General features: G+C 50.8%; 1 protein-coding gene across 5 annotated transcripts in view; it reads left to right on the forward strand.

Moving 5' to 3' along the window:
* The first annotated feature begins 2,148 nt into the window (after positions 1 to 2,148).
* Positions 2,149 to 12,317, forward strand: part of GULP1 (GULP PTB domain containing engulfment adaptor 1) — a 228,484-nt gene continuing 218,315 nt past the window's right edge. The window contains exon 1 of one of the 5 annotated variants that reach the window (XM_083154251.1): positions 2,149 to 2,689. The gene's annotated coding sequence lies outside the window, so the exon portion shown is untranslated. The remainder of the gene's footprint in view (positions 2,690 to 12,317) is intronic. The other 4 variants (XM_083154252.1, XM_083154247.1, XM_083154253.1 and 1 more) reach the window with 4 other exon arrangements.

Below are 12,317 nucleotides of genomic sequence, written 5' to 3' on the forward strand. Positions count from 1 at the left end.
TGTGTATGTGTAGTAGTAGTAGTGTGTGTTTGTTGGTGTGTAGCCTGTGTGTGGTGTTTGTGTGTGTAGTAGTAGTGTGTGTGTGTGTGTGTGTTTAGACTGTGTGTGTGTGTGTGTGTAGTAGTAGTAGTAGTAGTAGTAGTAGTGTATGTGTGTGTGTGTAGACTGTGTGTGGTGTTTGTGTGTGTGTAGTAGTAGTAGTAGACAGTGTGTGTGTTTGTGTGTAGTCTGTGTGGTGTTTGTGTGTGTGTAGTAGTAGTAGCAGTGTGTGTGTGTGTGTGTGTGAAGCCGGTGTGTGTGTGTGTATATAGTATTAGTGTGTGTGTGTTTGTGTGTAGCCTGTGTGGTGTTTGTGTGTGTGTGGTAGTAGTAGCAGCAGTGTATGTGTGTGTGTGTGTGTGTGTAGCCTGTGTGTGGTGTGTGTATAGTAGTAGTAGTGTGTGTGTGTGTGTTTGTGTGTAGCCTGTGTGTGTCTCAGACCAGGGAGGTGATCACAGGGAGGTGCCTGGCACATCATGGGCATGGGGACCTTCAACGGATTTGGATGAGAACCTCAGACAGGGATGGCAGATGGTCTGGGATGCCCATTGGAGTGGCAGGACCTTTGTCTAAGGCCAAGTTGGTATACGCCGGGCAGACCCGGGGAGCGTGTTCCGGGCTTTCACAAGGTGGCTTACGATGGATATGTCACAGACGGATGACACATGGGGTGACATTCTATGGAGTGAGATAAATGCGCATGTTTTTATATCGCACCAACTTGCACTTTTGAAAATCGCAAGATTGGCACGTTTTTCGCATATTTAATGAGATGCGAAAAACGGGCCAAATAGTGCGAATAGGTGCGATTTGGTGCAATTTCTTTAGTCCTGAATATGTGCGATTTTCAGGTCTGAAAATCGCACGTTTGCAGGAAATCGCAATTTAAAAAAAAAAAAACAGCGTGGGGTCCCCCGCCAGAGCATAACCAGCCCCGGGCTCATTGAGCCGGTGCTGGTGACATAAAATCAGGGTCCCCGACAAATAGGGGTCCCCTTGATTTAATGAAACCAGCACCAGGCTCTGGTTCCCGAAATACGGGGGGCAAAATGATTAGGGGTCCCCCGTATTTTAAGAACCAGCACCAGACCCAACCAGCCAGCAGGGTAATGCCACAGCCGGGGGACACTTATTATATAAGGTCCCGCGGCCAAAGCATTATCCCCCTGGCTGGTCAGCATGGGCAGGGGTCCTGGGGAAGTGGGGACCCCCCCCTCCAGGACTTACCAGCCCATGCTGAAAGTCCGGGGCTGTCCCCGATGCCCCTGGGCGGTGGGCATCGGGCTGATGCAAAGTGTAAAAAAAAGATTAAAAACTATTGTTTTCTACTGTAGAACTATGAGTCCCAGCAAGCCTACCCCGCATGCTGGGACTTGGAGAACCACAAGTCCCAGCATGCGGGGCATTAAAGGGCCCGCTGGCACTTGTAGTTCTACAGTACAAAAAATAGTTAAATAAAACGCACACTGACACCCTGAAAAATAAAAGTTTAATACACACATAACACACACACTGATACTTACCTACCTTGAGCCCGTAGGTCGGTCCCTGGATCCTGGGTCCGGGGCTGGTCCGGGGTCCTGGGCTCCAGGGCTGATGTCTCCAGGGTCCAGGATCCGAAGTAGTCCAAAAGGGGTTCCTAAGGAAGGAAATCCTACTCACCTGGTCCCCGGTGACAACCTCGGCATCCTCTCCGGCAGACGCGCTGCTCCCGGCTGGTACCCGCTCACGGACTGGAGAGGCGCAGAGATGTTTCATCTTCCGCGCCTTTCCTCCGAATGATTCTATTAGCCGCCTAGCAGCCAATCAGGAGCCGAGAAATTGTAATTTTTAAAAAAATGTCGTGGGGGGTCGTGTCCCCCCCCCCCCCTCCCCCCCTCCAGGCATAACCAGCCCCAGGCTCTTTCAGCCTGTCCTGGTTTCCCAAATACGGGGGGGGGGATTACAATTACACTAGGTTATGCAGTGGAACAACAAGTGCCAGCAAGCCTCCCCTGCAAGCATGGACTTGGAGAACCACAAGAGATTGGACAGAGATGGGTCAGGTACAAGACAACCAGGACAGAACCTGACCCCAGCACAGAACAGATCTCCCTGTATCAGCTGCTGCAGAACTTGGCAGGTCCCTGGTCCATGTTCCCAGGACCAGTGAGAAGTGTCACCTGGATGCTCTACCTGTGCACACAGTCACCTGCAGACAGCAGGGATGCACAGTGATGCCCAGCCTGGCACTGCAGCCCTGGAAATGACCATCAGCTGCAGCATGAAAGGACACCCTATGCCTCAGCACTTCACTCCACACTCAGCATGAGAGAGAGCAGCTGGAAGGAAACCCTTCTGTATCTCACTCATTTGTTCCAGGATCTGTAAATGGGGCTTTTTATACAGCCTGAGCCAGCAGCATGCTGCAGGGGGAGTGTGGCTGTAATCCCTGGCAGGCTTCCCAGCCATGATCAAAGGGTGAGTGGGGTGGCCCCCTGTCCCCTCTGAGCTCCGGCAGGCAAAGGGTGCTTGGAGCCTGAAAAGCGACTGAGCTGCAGGGAGGGGGGCCCCAGGAGGAGGAGGGGGGTGCACTGCGTGACGTCACAGGCTGGGCATCTCACACAGAGCTGGTGGTGGTGGTGGCAGCATCTCCTCTGCAGAGATTGGGGTAAGTGGATACAGGGAGCTGGTGTATGGGAATGCATGCAGTCTGTATGTGTATTTGGCTTAGGTGTGCAGCACAAGCACATAGTACATGTATGTTGCTGCTGCCGGGTAACATTGCAACATTGTAGCAGAACTTGCTGCCTCGCTGGGACTTTGTTTTTGCTGTTGCACAAATATTGACACATTCCTGGAACTTTCTCTGGGATGAGCGGAGCCTGCAGCAGCTATAGCAGGAAGCTGCCTTAGTACATATGGTGCTGCTATAAGGGAATACGCCAATTACAGGGGTGGGACATCCCAAAGCTTCCATTCCGGGTGTAATTACTGTAAAAGTCACTTTGTCCAGCAAGAGGCCGGAGGCTGCAGGACGCCTGGGATAGGAGCTGCTGCTGGTGTGCTCATATAGGAAGCTGGATAGTGCTGCTGGTGTGCTCATATAGGAAGCCTGGGATAGTGCTGCTGGTGTGCTCCTAGTGCTGCTGGTGTGGTCCTGGGATAGTGCTGCTGGTGTGCTCCTAGTGCTGCTGGTGTGGTCCTGGGATACTGCTGCTGGTGTGGTCCTGGGATAGTGCTGCTGGTGTGCTCCTAGTGCTGCTGGTGTGGTCCTGGGATAGTGCTGCTGGTGTGCTCATATAGGAAGTCTGGGATACTGCTGCTGGTGTGGTCCTGGGATAGTGCTGCTGGTGTGCTCCTAGTGCTGCTGGTGTGCTCCTGGGATAGTGCTGCTGGTGTGCTCATGTGGGGAGCCTGGGATAGGAGCTGCTGTTGTGCTCATATAGGAAGCCTGGGATAGTGCTGCTGTTGTGCTCATATAGGAAGCCTGGGATAGTGCTGCTGGTGTGCTCATATAGGAAGCCTGGGATACTGCTGCTGGTATGCTCCTAGTGCTGCTGGCGTGCTCCTGTGGGAAGCTTTGTATACTGCTGCTGGTGTGCTCCTGTAGGATGCCTGGCATAGTGCTGCTGGTGTGGTCCTGGGATAGTGCTGCTGGTGTGCTCCTAGTGCTGCTGGTGTGGTCCTGGGATAGTGCTGCTGGTGTGCTCCTAGTGCTGCTGGTGTGGTCCTGGGATAGTGCTGCTGGTGTGCTCCTAGTGCTGCTGGTGTGGTCCAGGGATAGTGCTGCTGGTGTGCTCATATAGGAAGTATGGGATACTGCTGCTGGTGTGCTCCTAGTGCTGCTGGTGTGATCCTGGGATAGTGCTGCTGGTGTGCTCATGTGGGGAGCCTGGGATAGGAGCTGCTGCCTGGTGTGCTCATATAGGAAGTCTGGGATACTGCTGCTGGTGTGCTCCTAGTGCTGCTGGTGTGCTCCTGGGATAGTGCTGCTGGTGTGCACATGTGGGGAGCCTGGGATAGTGCTGCTGATGTGCTCATATAGGAAGCCTGGGATACTGCTGCTGGTGTTCTCCTTTGGGGAGCCTGGGATACTGCTGCTGGTGTGCTCCTGTGGGAAGCCTGGGATAGTGCTGATGGTGTGCTCCTGTAGGAAGCCTGGGATTATGCTGCTGGTGTGCTCCTGTAGGAAGCCTGAGATAGTGCTGCTGGTGTGCACCTGTGGGAAGCCTGGGATAGTGCTGCTGGTGTGCTCCAGTAGGAAGCCTGGGATAGTGCTGCTGGTGTGCTCCTGTGAGAGACCTGGGATAGTGCTGCTGGTGTGCTCCTGTGGAAAGCCTGGGATAGTGCTGCTGGTGTGCTCCTGTGGAAAGCCTGGGATAGTGTTGCTGGTGTGCTCCTGTGGGAAGTCTGGGATAGTGCTGCTGGTGTGCTCCTGTAGGAAGCCTGGGATAGTGCTGCTGGTGTGCTCCTGTGGAAAGCCTGGGATAGTGCTGCTGGTGTGCTCCTGTGGAAAGCCTGGGATAGTGCTGCTGGTGTGCTCCTGTGGAAAGCCTGGGATAGTGCTGCTGGTGTGCTCCTGTGGGAAGCCTGGGATAGTGCTGCTGGTGTGCTCCTGTAGGAAGCCTGGGATAGTGCTGCTGGTGTGCTACTGTGGAAAGCCTGCTGCTGGTGTGCTCCTGTGGGAAGCCTGGGATAGTGCTGCTGGTGTGCTCCTGTGAGAGACCTGGGATAGTGCTGCTGGTGTGCTCCTGTGGAAAGCCTGGGATAGTGCTGCTGGTGTGCTCCTGTGGGAAGCCTGGGTTAGTGCTGCTCGTGTGATCCTGTGGGAAGCCTGGGATAGCGCTGCTGGTGTGCTCCTGTAGGAAGCCTGGGGTAGTGCTGCTGGTGTGCTCCTGTGGGAAGCCTGGTTTAGTGCTGCTGGTGTGCTCCTGTGGGAAGTGCTGCTGGTGTGCTCCTGTAGGAAGTCTGGGATACTATTGCTGGTGTGTTCCTGTGGGAGGAATGGGATAGTAGCTGCTAGTGTTCTCTTTTAGGAAGCCTGGGCTATTACTGCTGGTGTGCTCCTGTGGGAAGCCTGGGCTATTGCTGCTGGTATGCTCCTGTGGGAAGCCCGGAATAGGAGCTGCTGGTGTGCTCCATTAGGAAGCATGGGATACTGCTGCTGGTGTGCTTATGTGGGAAGCCTGGTATAGGAGCCACTGGTGAGCACCTGGGGGAAAGCATGGGATAGTAACTGCTGGTGTGCTCCTCTGGGAAGCCTGGGATATTGCTGCTGGTGTGCTCCTGTAGGAAGCCTGGGATACTGCTGCTGGTGTGCTCCTGTGGGAAGCCTGGGATTGAATCTGCTGGTGTGCTCCTGTGAGAAGCCTGGGATAGAATCTGCTGGTGTGCTCCTGTGAGAAGCCTGGGATTGAATCTGCTGGTGTGCTCCTGTGGGAAGCCTGGCATAGAATCTGCTGGTGTGCTCCTGTGAGAAGCCTGGGATAGAATCTGCTGGTGTGCTCCTGTGGGAAGCCTGGGATAGAATCTGCTGGTGTGCTCCTGTGGGAAGCCTGGGATAGAATCTGCTGGTGTGCTCCTGTGGGAAGCCTGGGATAGAATCTGCTGGTGTGCTCCTGTGGGAAGCCTGGGATAGAATCTGCTGGTGTGCTCCTGTGAGAAGCCTGGGATAGAATCTGCTGGTGTGCTCCTGTGGGAAGCCTGGGATAGAATCTGCTGGTGTGCTCCTGTGAGAAGCCTGGGATAGAATCTGCTGGTGTGCTCCTGTGGGAAGCCTGGGATAGAATCTGCTGGTGTGCGACTGTGGGAAGCCTGGGATAGAATCTGCTGGTGTGCTCCTGTGAGAAGCCTGGGATAGAATCTGCTGGTGTGCTCCTGTGGGAAGCCTGGGATAGAATCTGCTGGTGTGCTCCTGTGGGAAGCCTGAGATAGAATCTGATGGTGTGCTCCTGTGGGAAGCCTGGGATAGAAGCATTCTGCTTTATTGTAATGCTTATTTACTATATATTTTTATGCACAAGAGATTGAACAAAAACCAAAATACCGTCCAATACTGTTATCATAGAACTCCTACCCCAATGTACTCACCCAGTGGTTCCCAAACTGTGTGCCGTGGCACCCTGGGATTCCGTAGGACACTTGCAGGGGAGTTCTGGGTTGGTGGTCCAGGACCAATTCAAATTATTTATGACCAATGAAATAGGAAAATATAGTGCTTGTGGCTTCCAGTCTTACCGTATGTGGGCAAACAGACGTGACCCTGCCCTCACTTCCTAACTGACCCTAAGAAAAACATATAAACACAATTTACTGTTTATATATTTTTTTTCTAAGTTTCCTAATAAGAAACCTTTGGCCTAGGGGTGCCGGAAAGAAAATTCTGATACTTTAGGGTGCCTTGCTTCAAAAAGTTTGGAAACCCCTGTACTAACCTTTTGTAGCATAACCTCCCCTATGTACTAACCTTCTTCATGACAATCCCTCTATGATGTACACCTCATGCCTGAACCACCCCCTGTTTATGATTGACCCTTGTTCCAGACCCTTCCTTATGTACAGTACTAGCCCTTCTGCCCAATTGGGCCCATTTAGCATTCTATATTTGTGGCTAAATACCCCAAAACACTCATTTTGTGGGGTAAGCCGCAAATATTAAGTATCCCCCCGAATGTATTCCACTCTGGCGGGATATCTGAGACGGGGGGCGGGTTTCCACTATGGCGGGATATCTGATACGGGGGTTGGGATTCCACTCTGGCGGGATATCTGATATGGGGGTTGGGATTCCACTCTGGCGGGATATCTGATACGGGGGGCGGGATTCAACTCTGGCGGGATATCTGATACGGGGGGCGGGATTCAACTCTGGCTGGATATCTGATACGGGGGTTGGGATTCCACTCTGGCTTGATATCTGATCGCAGGGTTGTGCTAAGTAGCAGCACAGAGATCAGGTCTGAATAAGTGTTTTGGAGATGGGTTAGTTTCACCAAATAGAACTTTTCTATGCCATAGTCTACAATGATGAGATTTATTTTGTTTTTGTTCGGAGACCGGGAGGGGTAGAATTTTGGCAGCATTGTGGAGTAACTGCAGTCATACTTTATGGACCATGTAAAGGAAGATGTAAGCAAAATAATTATTGCAGTTTAACAGAGGGGACAGTCAGCCACAAGATGTGCTAGCGCACGAGGTTAGAGCTACATTATATATATATATATATATATATATTCCATATGTTCTGTGGAAAATACACAATTATGGGTAGATATATTAAAGGCAGGGCTGTGGAGTCAGTAGATAAATGGTCCGACTCTGACCCCGACTCCAACTCCTCGTACGGCTGACCCCAACTCCTCGACTCCGACTCCTCTGTATTAATATGCGAATGTATTTGATACATTCCTTGAAGGAAAGAAAGGCAACATACATATTATTACTACAGAATCTAGAGGCTGGCAAGCCAACAGTCTACTGTATTGAACAGTTTAAGCAAAGGACAAACACAATGTTTGTCCGCTGGATTGCTTGCTCGTCACCGTTCAATTCACGGACACAAGGAACGATTTCTTTTCCGAATCGTTACTGGCGACGAAAAATGGTGCCTGTACATCAATATGAACCAGCGTAAGGAATGGCTTAGCCAAGGTAAACAAACGACCCTGCGCATGAAACAAGATCTTCATCCGCGTAAAAAGATGTTGTGCGTATGCTGGGAGAGCTCGGTTGAATGAATTTTTAGAGGTATTGAAAATCTTATTGAACGTTTGAAATAAGTTGTAAACTACAAGGGAGAATACATTTATAAGTATTGGTGCTCCGAATTGTGCGTTGCGTGCCATATAGTGAAGCACATGAAAAGCATGCTTTTTCACTGTCACTTAACGTGTTTGTTTTGCGGTTACGTGAGGAACTGCATGCATTGGTCTTTATTCTTACAGTAGAGAAGTCATTAATTATAATTTTCGGAGTCGGAGTTGGAGTCGGTGCATTGTTTGCCGACTCCGACCCCAGGTACTCGAAACTTGCTCCGACTCCTCGACTCCAATTCCAACTCCGACTCCACAGCCCTGATTAAAGGTTCAAAGAATGAAAATTATATTTTGTCTATCATTTTCTAGAAGGCAATAGAGCAGTGGTGGCCAACCTGTGGCTCTTGAGCCTCATGCGGCTCTCCCCCTTGTAAAGTGCGGCTCCTGCTCCCACTGCTGCCCGCCGCCCACCGTCTGTCCCAGTCCCCCCTGCTGCCGGTTCCCTGAATCCCTTCTCCTTCTGAGGGGAGGAGAGCGCGCATCGCGCATCTCTCCTATCCCTTACTGTGCATCCTTGTGACTGGGCCATCCGCCAAGCAGAGCTCGTGGGCCAGCAGCCAATCAGGAGCCGGCCAGCGAGCTTTGATTGGTGAGTGGCCCAGTCACAGGGAAATGAGGGGGAAGGAGACGCGCAGTGTACCTGTGCTCTCCTCCCATCGGTGACATGACAGGAGGACTGCAGGGGGACACCAGACTGTCCTCTCCCCACCTGGCAGCAGCAGCAACAACGGTGAGTGTTGCTGCTGGGAAATTTGCACTGTGGGGGCATAGCAGTTTGTGGCACTGTGGGGGCATAGCAGTTTGTGGCACTGTGGGGGCATATCAGCTTTTTGGCACTGTGGGGGCATACCCGGCACCGTGTGGTGCATACCTGGCACCGTGGGGGGCATATGTGTATCTGGCACTATTGGGGGCATATGTATATATGGCACTGCACTATTGGAGGCATATTTGTATCACACCCACCCAAGGGGTCAAAATAGACTACGCCCCTTTTTTTGGCGCACGCATGATGTTGGCTCTTTAGCTTGACTACCGATATTTTTCGGCTCTTTACCTCTGACCGGTTGGCCACCCCTGCAATAGAGAGATGGTAGACAGACAAGAATAAACAATTTGTAGCAGCGCTGGCTGAAAATAAATTAAATACATTTTAAAAAGTAAAAAAAAAAAAATATTAAAATTGGGACGTTTAATGCGCAATAAACAATACAATTCAAAATTGGATATCCAATAGCATAAAAAAAACCTGAAATAATACTTTAAAACAAAAAGACACCTCCTATATATGTGGATCATTTACATATGCATTGGATAGGGGGGGGGGTGTTACCGGGTTGGGGGGGGTGGGGTGTTACCAGGTTTGCTGTGCTAACGGGTTGCGCGTGGGGGGGGGGGGGGTTGCGCTAACGGGTTTCCAGGATAGGGGGCTGGGTCTAACGCTGGAAGGAGCCTTACACTTACATGGGGCAGGCTGCTTCACTCCAGTAGCAGCAGGGAGGTAGCGCCAGGGGTCCAGGGAGGACAGCACAGTTTCGGCAGGGGAGAACAGCCTAGGCAGCAGGACTTCACTTCACGCGCAGTGTGTGAAGCACTGCAAAGGGCCACGGGAGGAGGAGGAGCTGCTGCATTTGGGCATGGGCAGTAGCTCTCCCCTAGGACCACCGGCCGCCGCCATCTTTATCACTGGCAGCCTCCCCAGTCCCTCTTGCGGTTAGCGGCCGCGGCCCGGCCAGGGGAGACAGCGGCAGCCTGGTCAGTGGGGAAAGTGGACAAATCCGAACCGGCCCTCCGGGAAATTGCCCGGTTTCCCGGCAGCCCAACCCGCCCCGATGGCTGTTCACAAGTCACGCCACTTTGAAAGTCCTCTCAAATGTGCAATTAGGACGAAGTCCAAGAGGAGATAAATGCAGGGTCCAATTGTGCAGGTTGTAGGTATCAGATGAAAGTGGTCCTCAGCGTGTTGGCGTGTCAAATTAAGAGGCTCAAGCTCAACGCGTTTCTCTGGCATATGTCTCTCAGCTCCTGATAGTGGGGCGGCGTTAACTTAAAAGGGCTGTCTGACGTGTGGGCTGCATGCAAAAGCAGACAGTATTTACCCTGCACAGAAAACATTTAAATGTATTTGTTCCCATTGTAAACATGAATCCGGCCGATAGGTTACATGGATCTTATATCTTGTTGGATCTTAGATATGTAAATCGACTTTGTTTTTCCTTTGTTTCTGTATTTATATCTGTACTGTATTCCTCTAATTCAATTAGTTTACAGTCAATAATTTGACTGTTCATTAAATCTATCCACTCCCACGCCCACTAGTGTTTCCGGAATCTTCCACACTGTTACTTAATGTTCCCTTTTACAGCGTCGTGGATATCTGGCCTTTCTCTGTTCCACTACAGCCACAGTCCGTCCTTATTCTCGGTTGCGTTCGCTGCTGAATATCGCCCTGCGTAGATTTCTCGCCCCATTATACTTCACGTATTAAACATCTCAAATATATCTGACTGAATTATCTCCTCATTCTCAAGGTCACATTCACTCCCAATAATAGGCGAATCTAGAATTATGGTAATGGGTGGTCCCAGATGTAGACATAATAGCAGGGGAACCTTTGCGCGGCGTAGCCGCGCGGCAAAAAGGGGGTGTGGCCTCATGGGAAGGAGGCGTGGCATCACAAAAAGGGGTGTGGTATTACACTTTAGACCATACACAGTAATGCCCATTACACATTTTAGCAAACTCCGTAATACCCATTACACATAAAGTCACACGCCGTAATGCCAATTACACATAAGGCCACACACCATAATGCCCATTACACATTGTGCCACACATCATGATGCCCATTACATACATATCAAACTGTAATGCCCATTACATATTTGCCACATAAGTGCTGCTTACCTACGTGCTCATTGCTAGGGGGTTCTTGCTTGATGGCACCATAGTACCCATTACACATGGTGCCGCACACCATAGTACCCATTACACATGATGCCGCGCATGATTAAAGGGGGGGCGGGCTGAGGTGAAAGCGTGGAGAAGAATTGGAGCAGAAACTGCAGGGGTGACAGTCATTGACAGCTGGACAGAGAGCAGGGGGTTGCCCGGCTGTATTCAGAGCACTGCAGGTCACGGCTGTTTGAAATAATACCCCTTTCACAATAGAAAATGCAGGGATTTTTCGGGAATATGGTCCCAGGATCATGCAGGGACATTCCCAGGCTGACCCCTTATACACCAGCCTAGTCCCTGCATTTTCTGGTATGAGGGGGTAAGGCAACCACTCCCCTCTTCCTACCCCCCTTTAACCAACCAGCTATATCTTCGGAACCAACTGACCCATTTACATGAGACCAGTATCATATTAAAGAACTTTTGAGTTGGCTTTGAATGATTTTGGTCCCGTGAAACTGGGATGTTTGGTTCCAGAGAAATCTGCCCTCAAAAAACATAAATAGTCATGAAATTACATTTAGGAAATGAAAAAAAAAAAAACGGTTTAACCTCAATATCCCTGGAACCAATTAACCCATATGGATCCAGCCTGGTATCAGATTGAAGGCCCAGCGATTTGGGTTCGACTGAGATCAACCTCGAGCTTCAGTGATGCCGAAGGGGGAACTGGCAGCCATTGAACTGGGTGGGGGTCGGAATTTGTGGGTCCCATGTTATTCTATAGGGAAAATGTTCCAGCTTTGCCTGGCCGTATCTCCAGTTCCCAGGGGGCTAGAGACACGGGGCTGGGCTTGTTGGAAAGCCCCTTCCCTCAGCTACAAAATGGGCTAATGGGTGGTCCTGTGCACCCCCGGACCACCCCCTAGATTCGCCTATGCTCCCAATATGTAAATCTACACCTCGCTTATACAGTATGCCCTTCTGGATATCCGGACCAGGGCTGGCCGGTGGCATCCTGTTCACTGGCATTGGCTGGCATATCAATCAGGGCATTCGGCAACAGAGCCACATGGGAATTCCTATCCATATATCCTGTAGCTTCTGGGAACACGAGTCCTGACCGCGTCTCTCGCTGTCTGATTGCAGAATCGGCTCTAGAAAAGAAAGGGTTTGCTTGTTTCTAACCACAATTCATGTTGTATAGAATATATGAGGACGGAACGCTGTATTATTTGGTTATTTGAGATAATGCTGGTAAATTACTGAATATATGAATAAATGTAATTTTATGGGATCCGATACGCGCAATTAATGCAGAAAGTCATAAAAGCAGACCTAACACTGCCTAATTCATGGGGATTTGCTAAGCAGCGCAAATGTCGGAGCCAGCATGCGAATGGATGTGTATGCTTACACTTCCCTTTGCATGTGGACAATCAAGTGAAGAATCATTCGATGGTAACCGACTGACTGTAGACTGACTTTTATTAGCCTCGGGAATGGCCGAGCACGGGGCGTCATGTGACATCAGCCCCCCTCCTCATTCAGGCTTTGCCACGCCTTTGTTCGTCAGCATTTTAT

The sequence above is a fragment of the Crinia signifera genome, chromosome 7 (genome assembly GCF_055691185.1).
Source record: "Crinia signifera chromosome 7, ASM5569118v1, whole genome shotgun sequence".
NCBI lineage: Eukaryota > Metazoa > Chordata > Amphibia > Anura > Myobatrachidae > Crinia > Crinia signifera.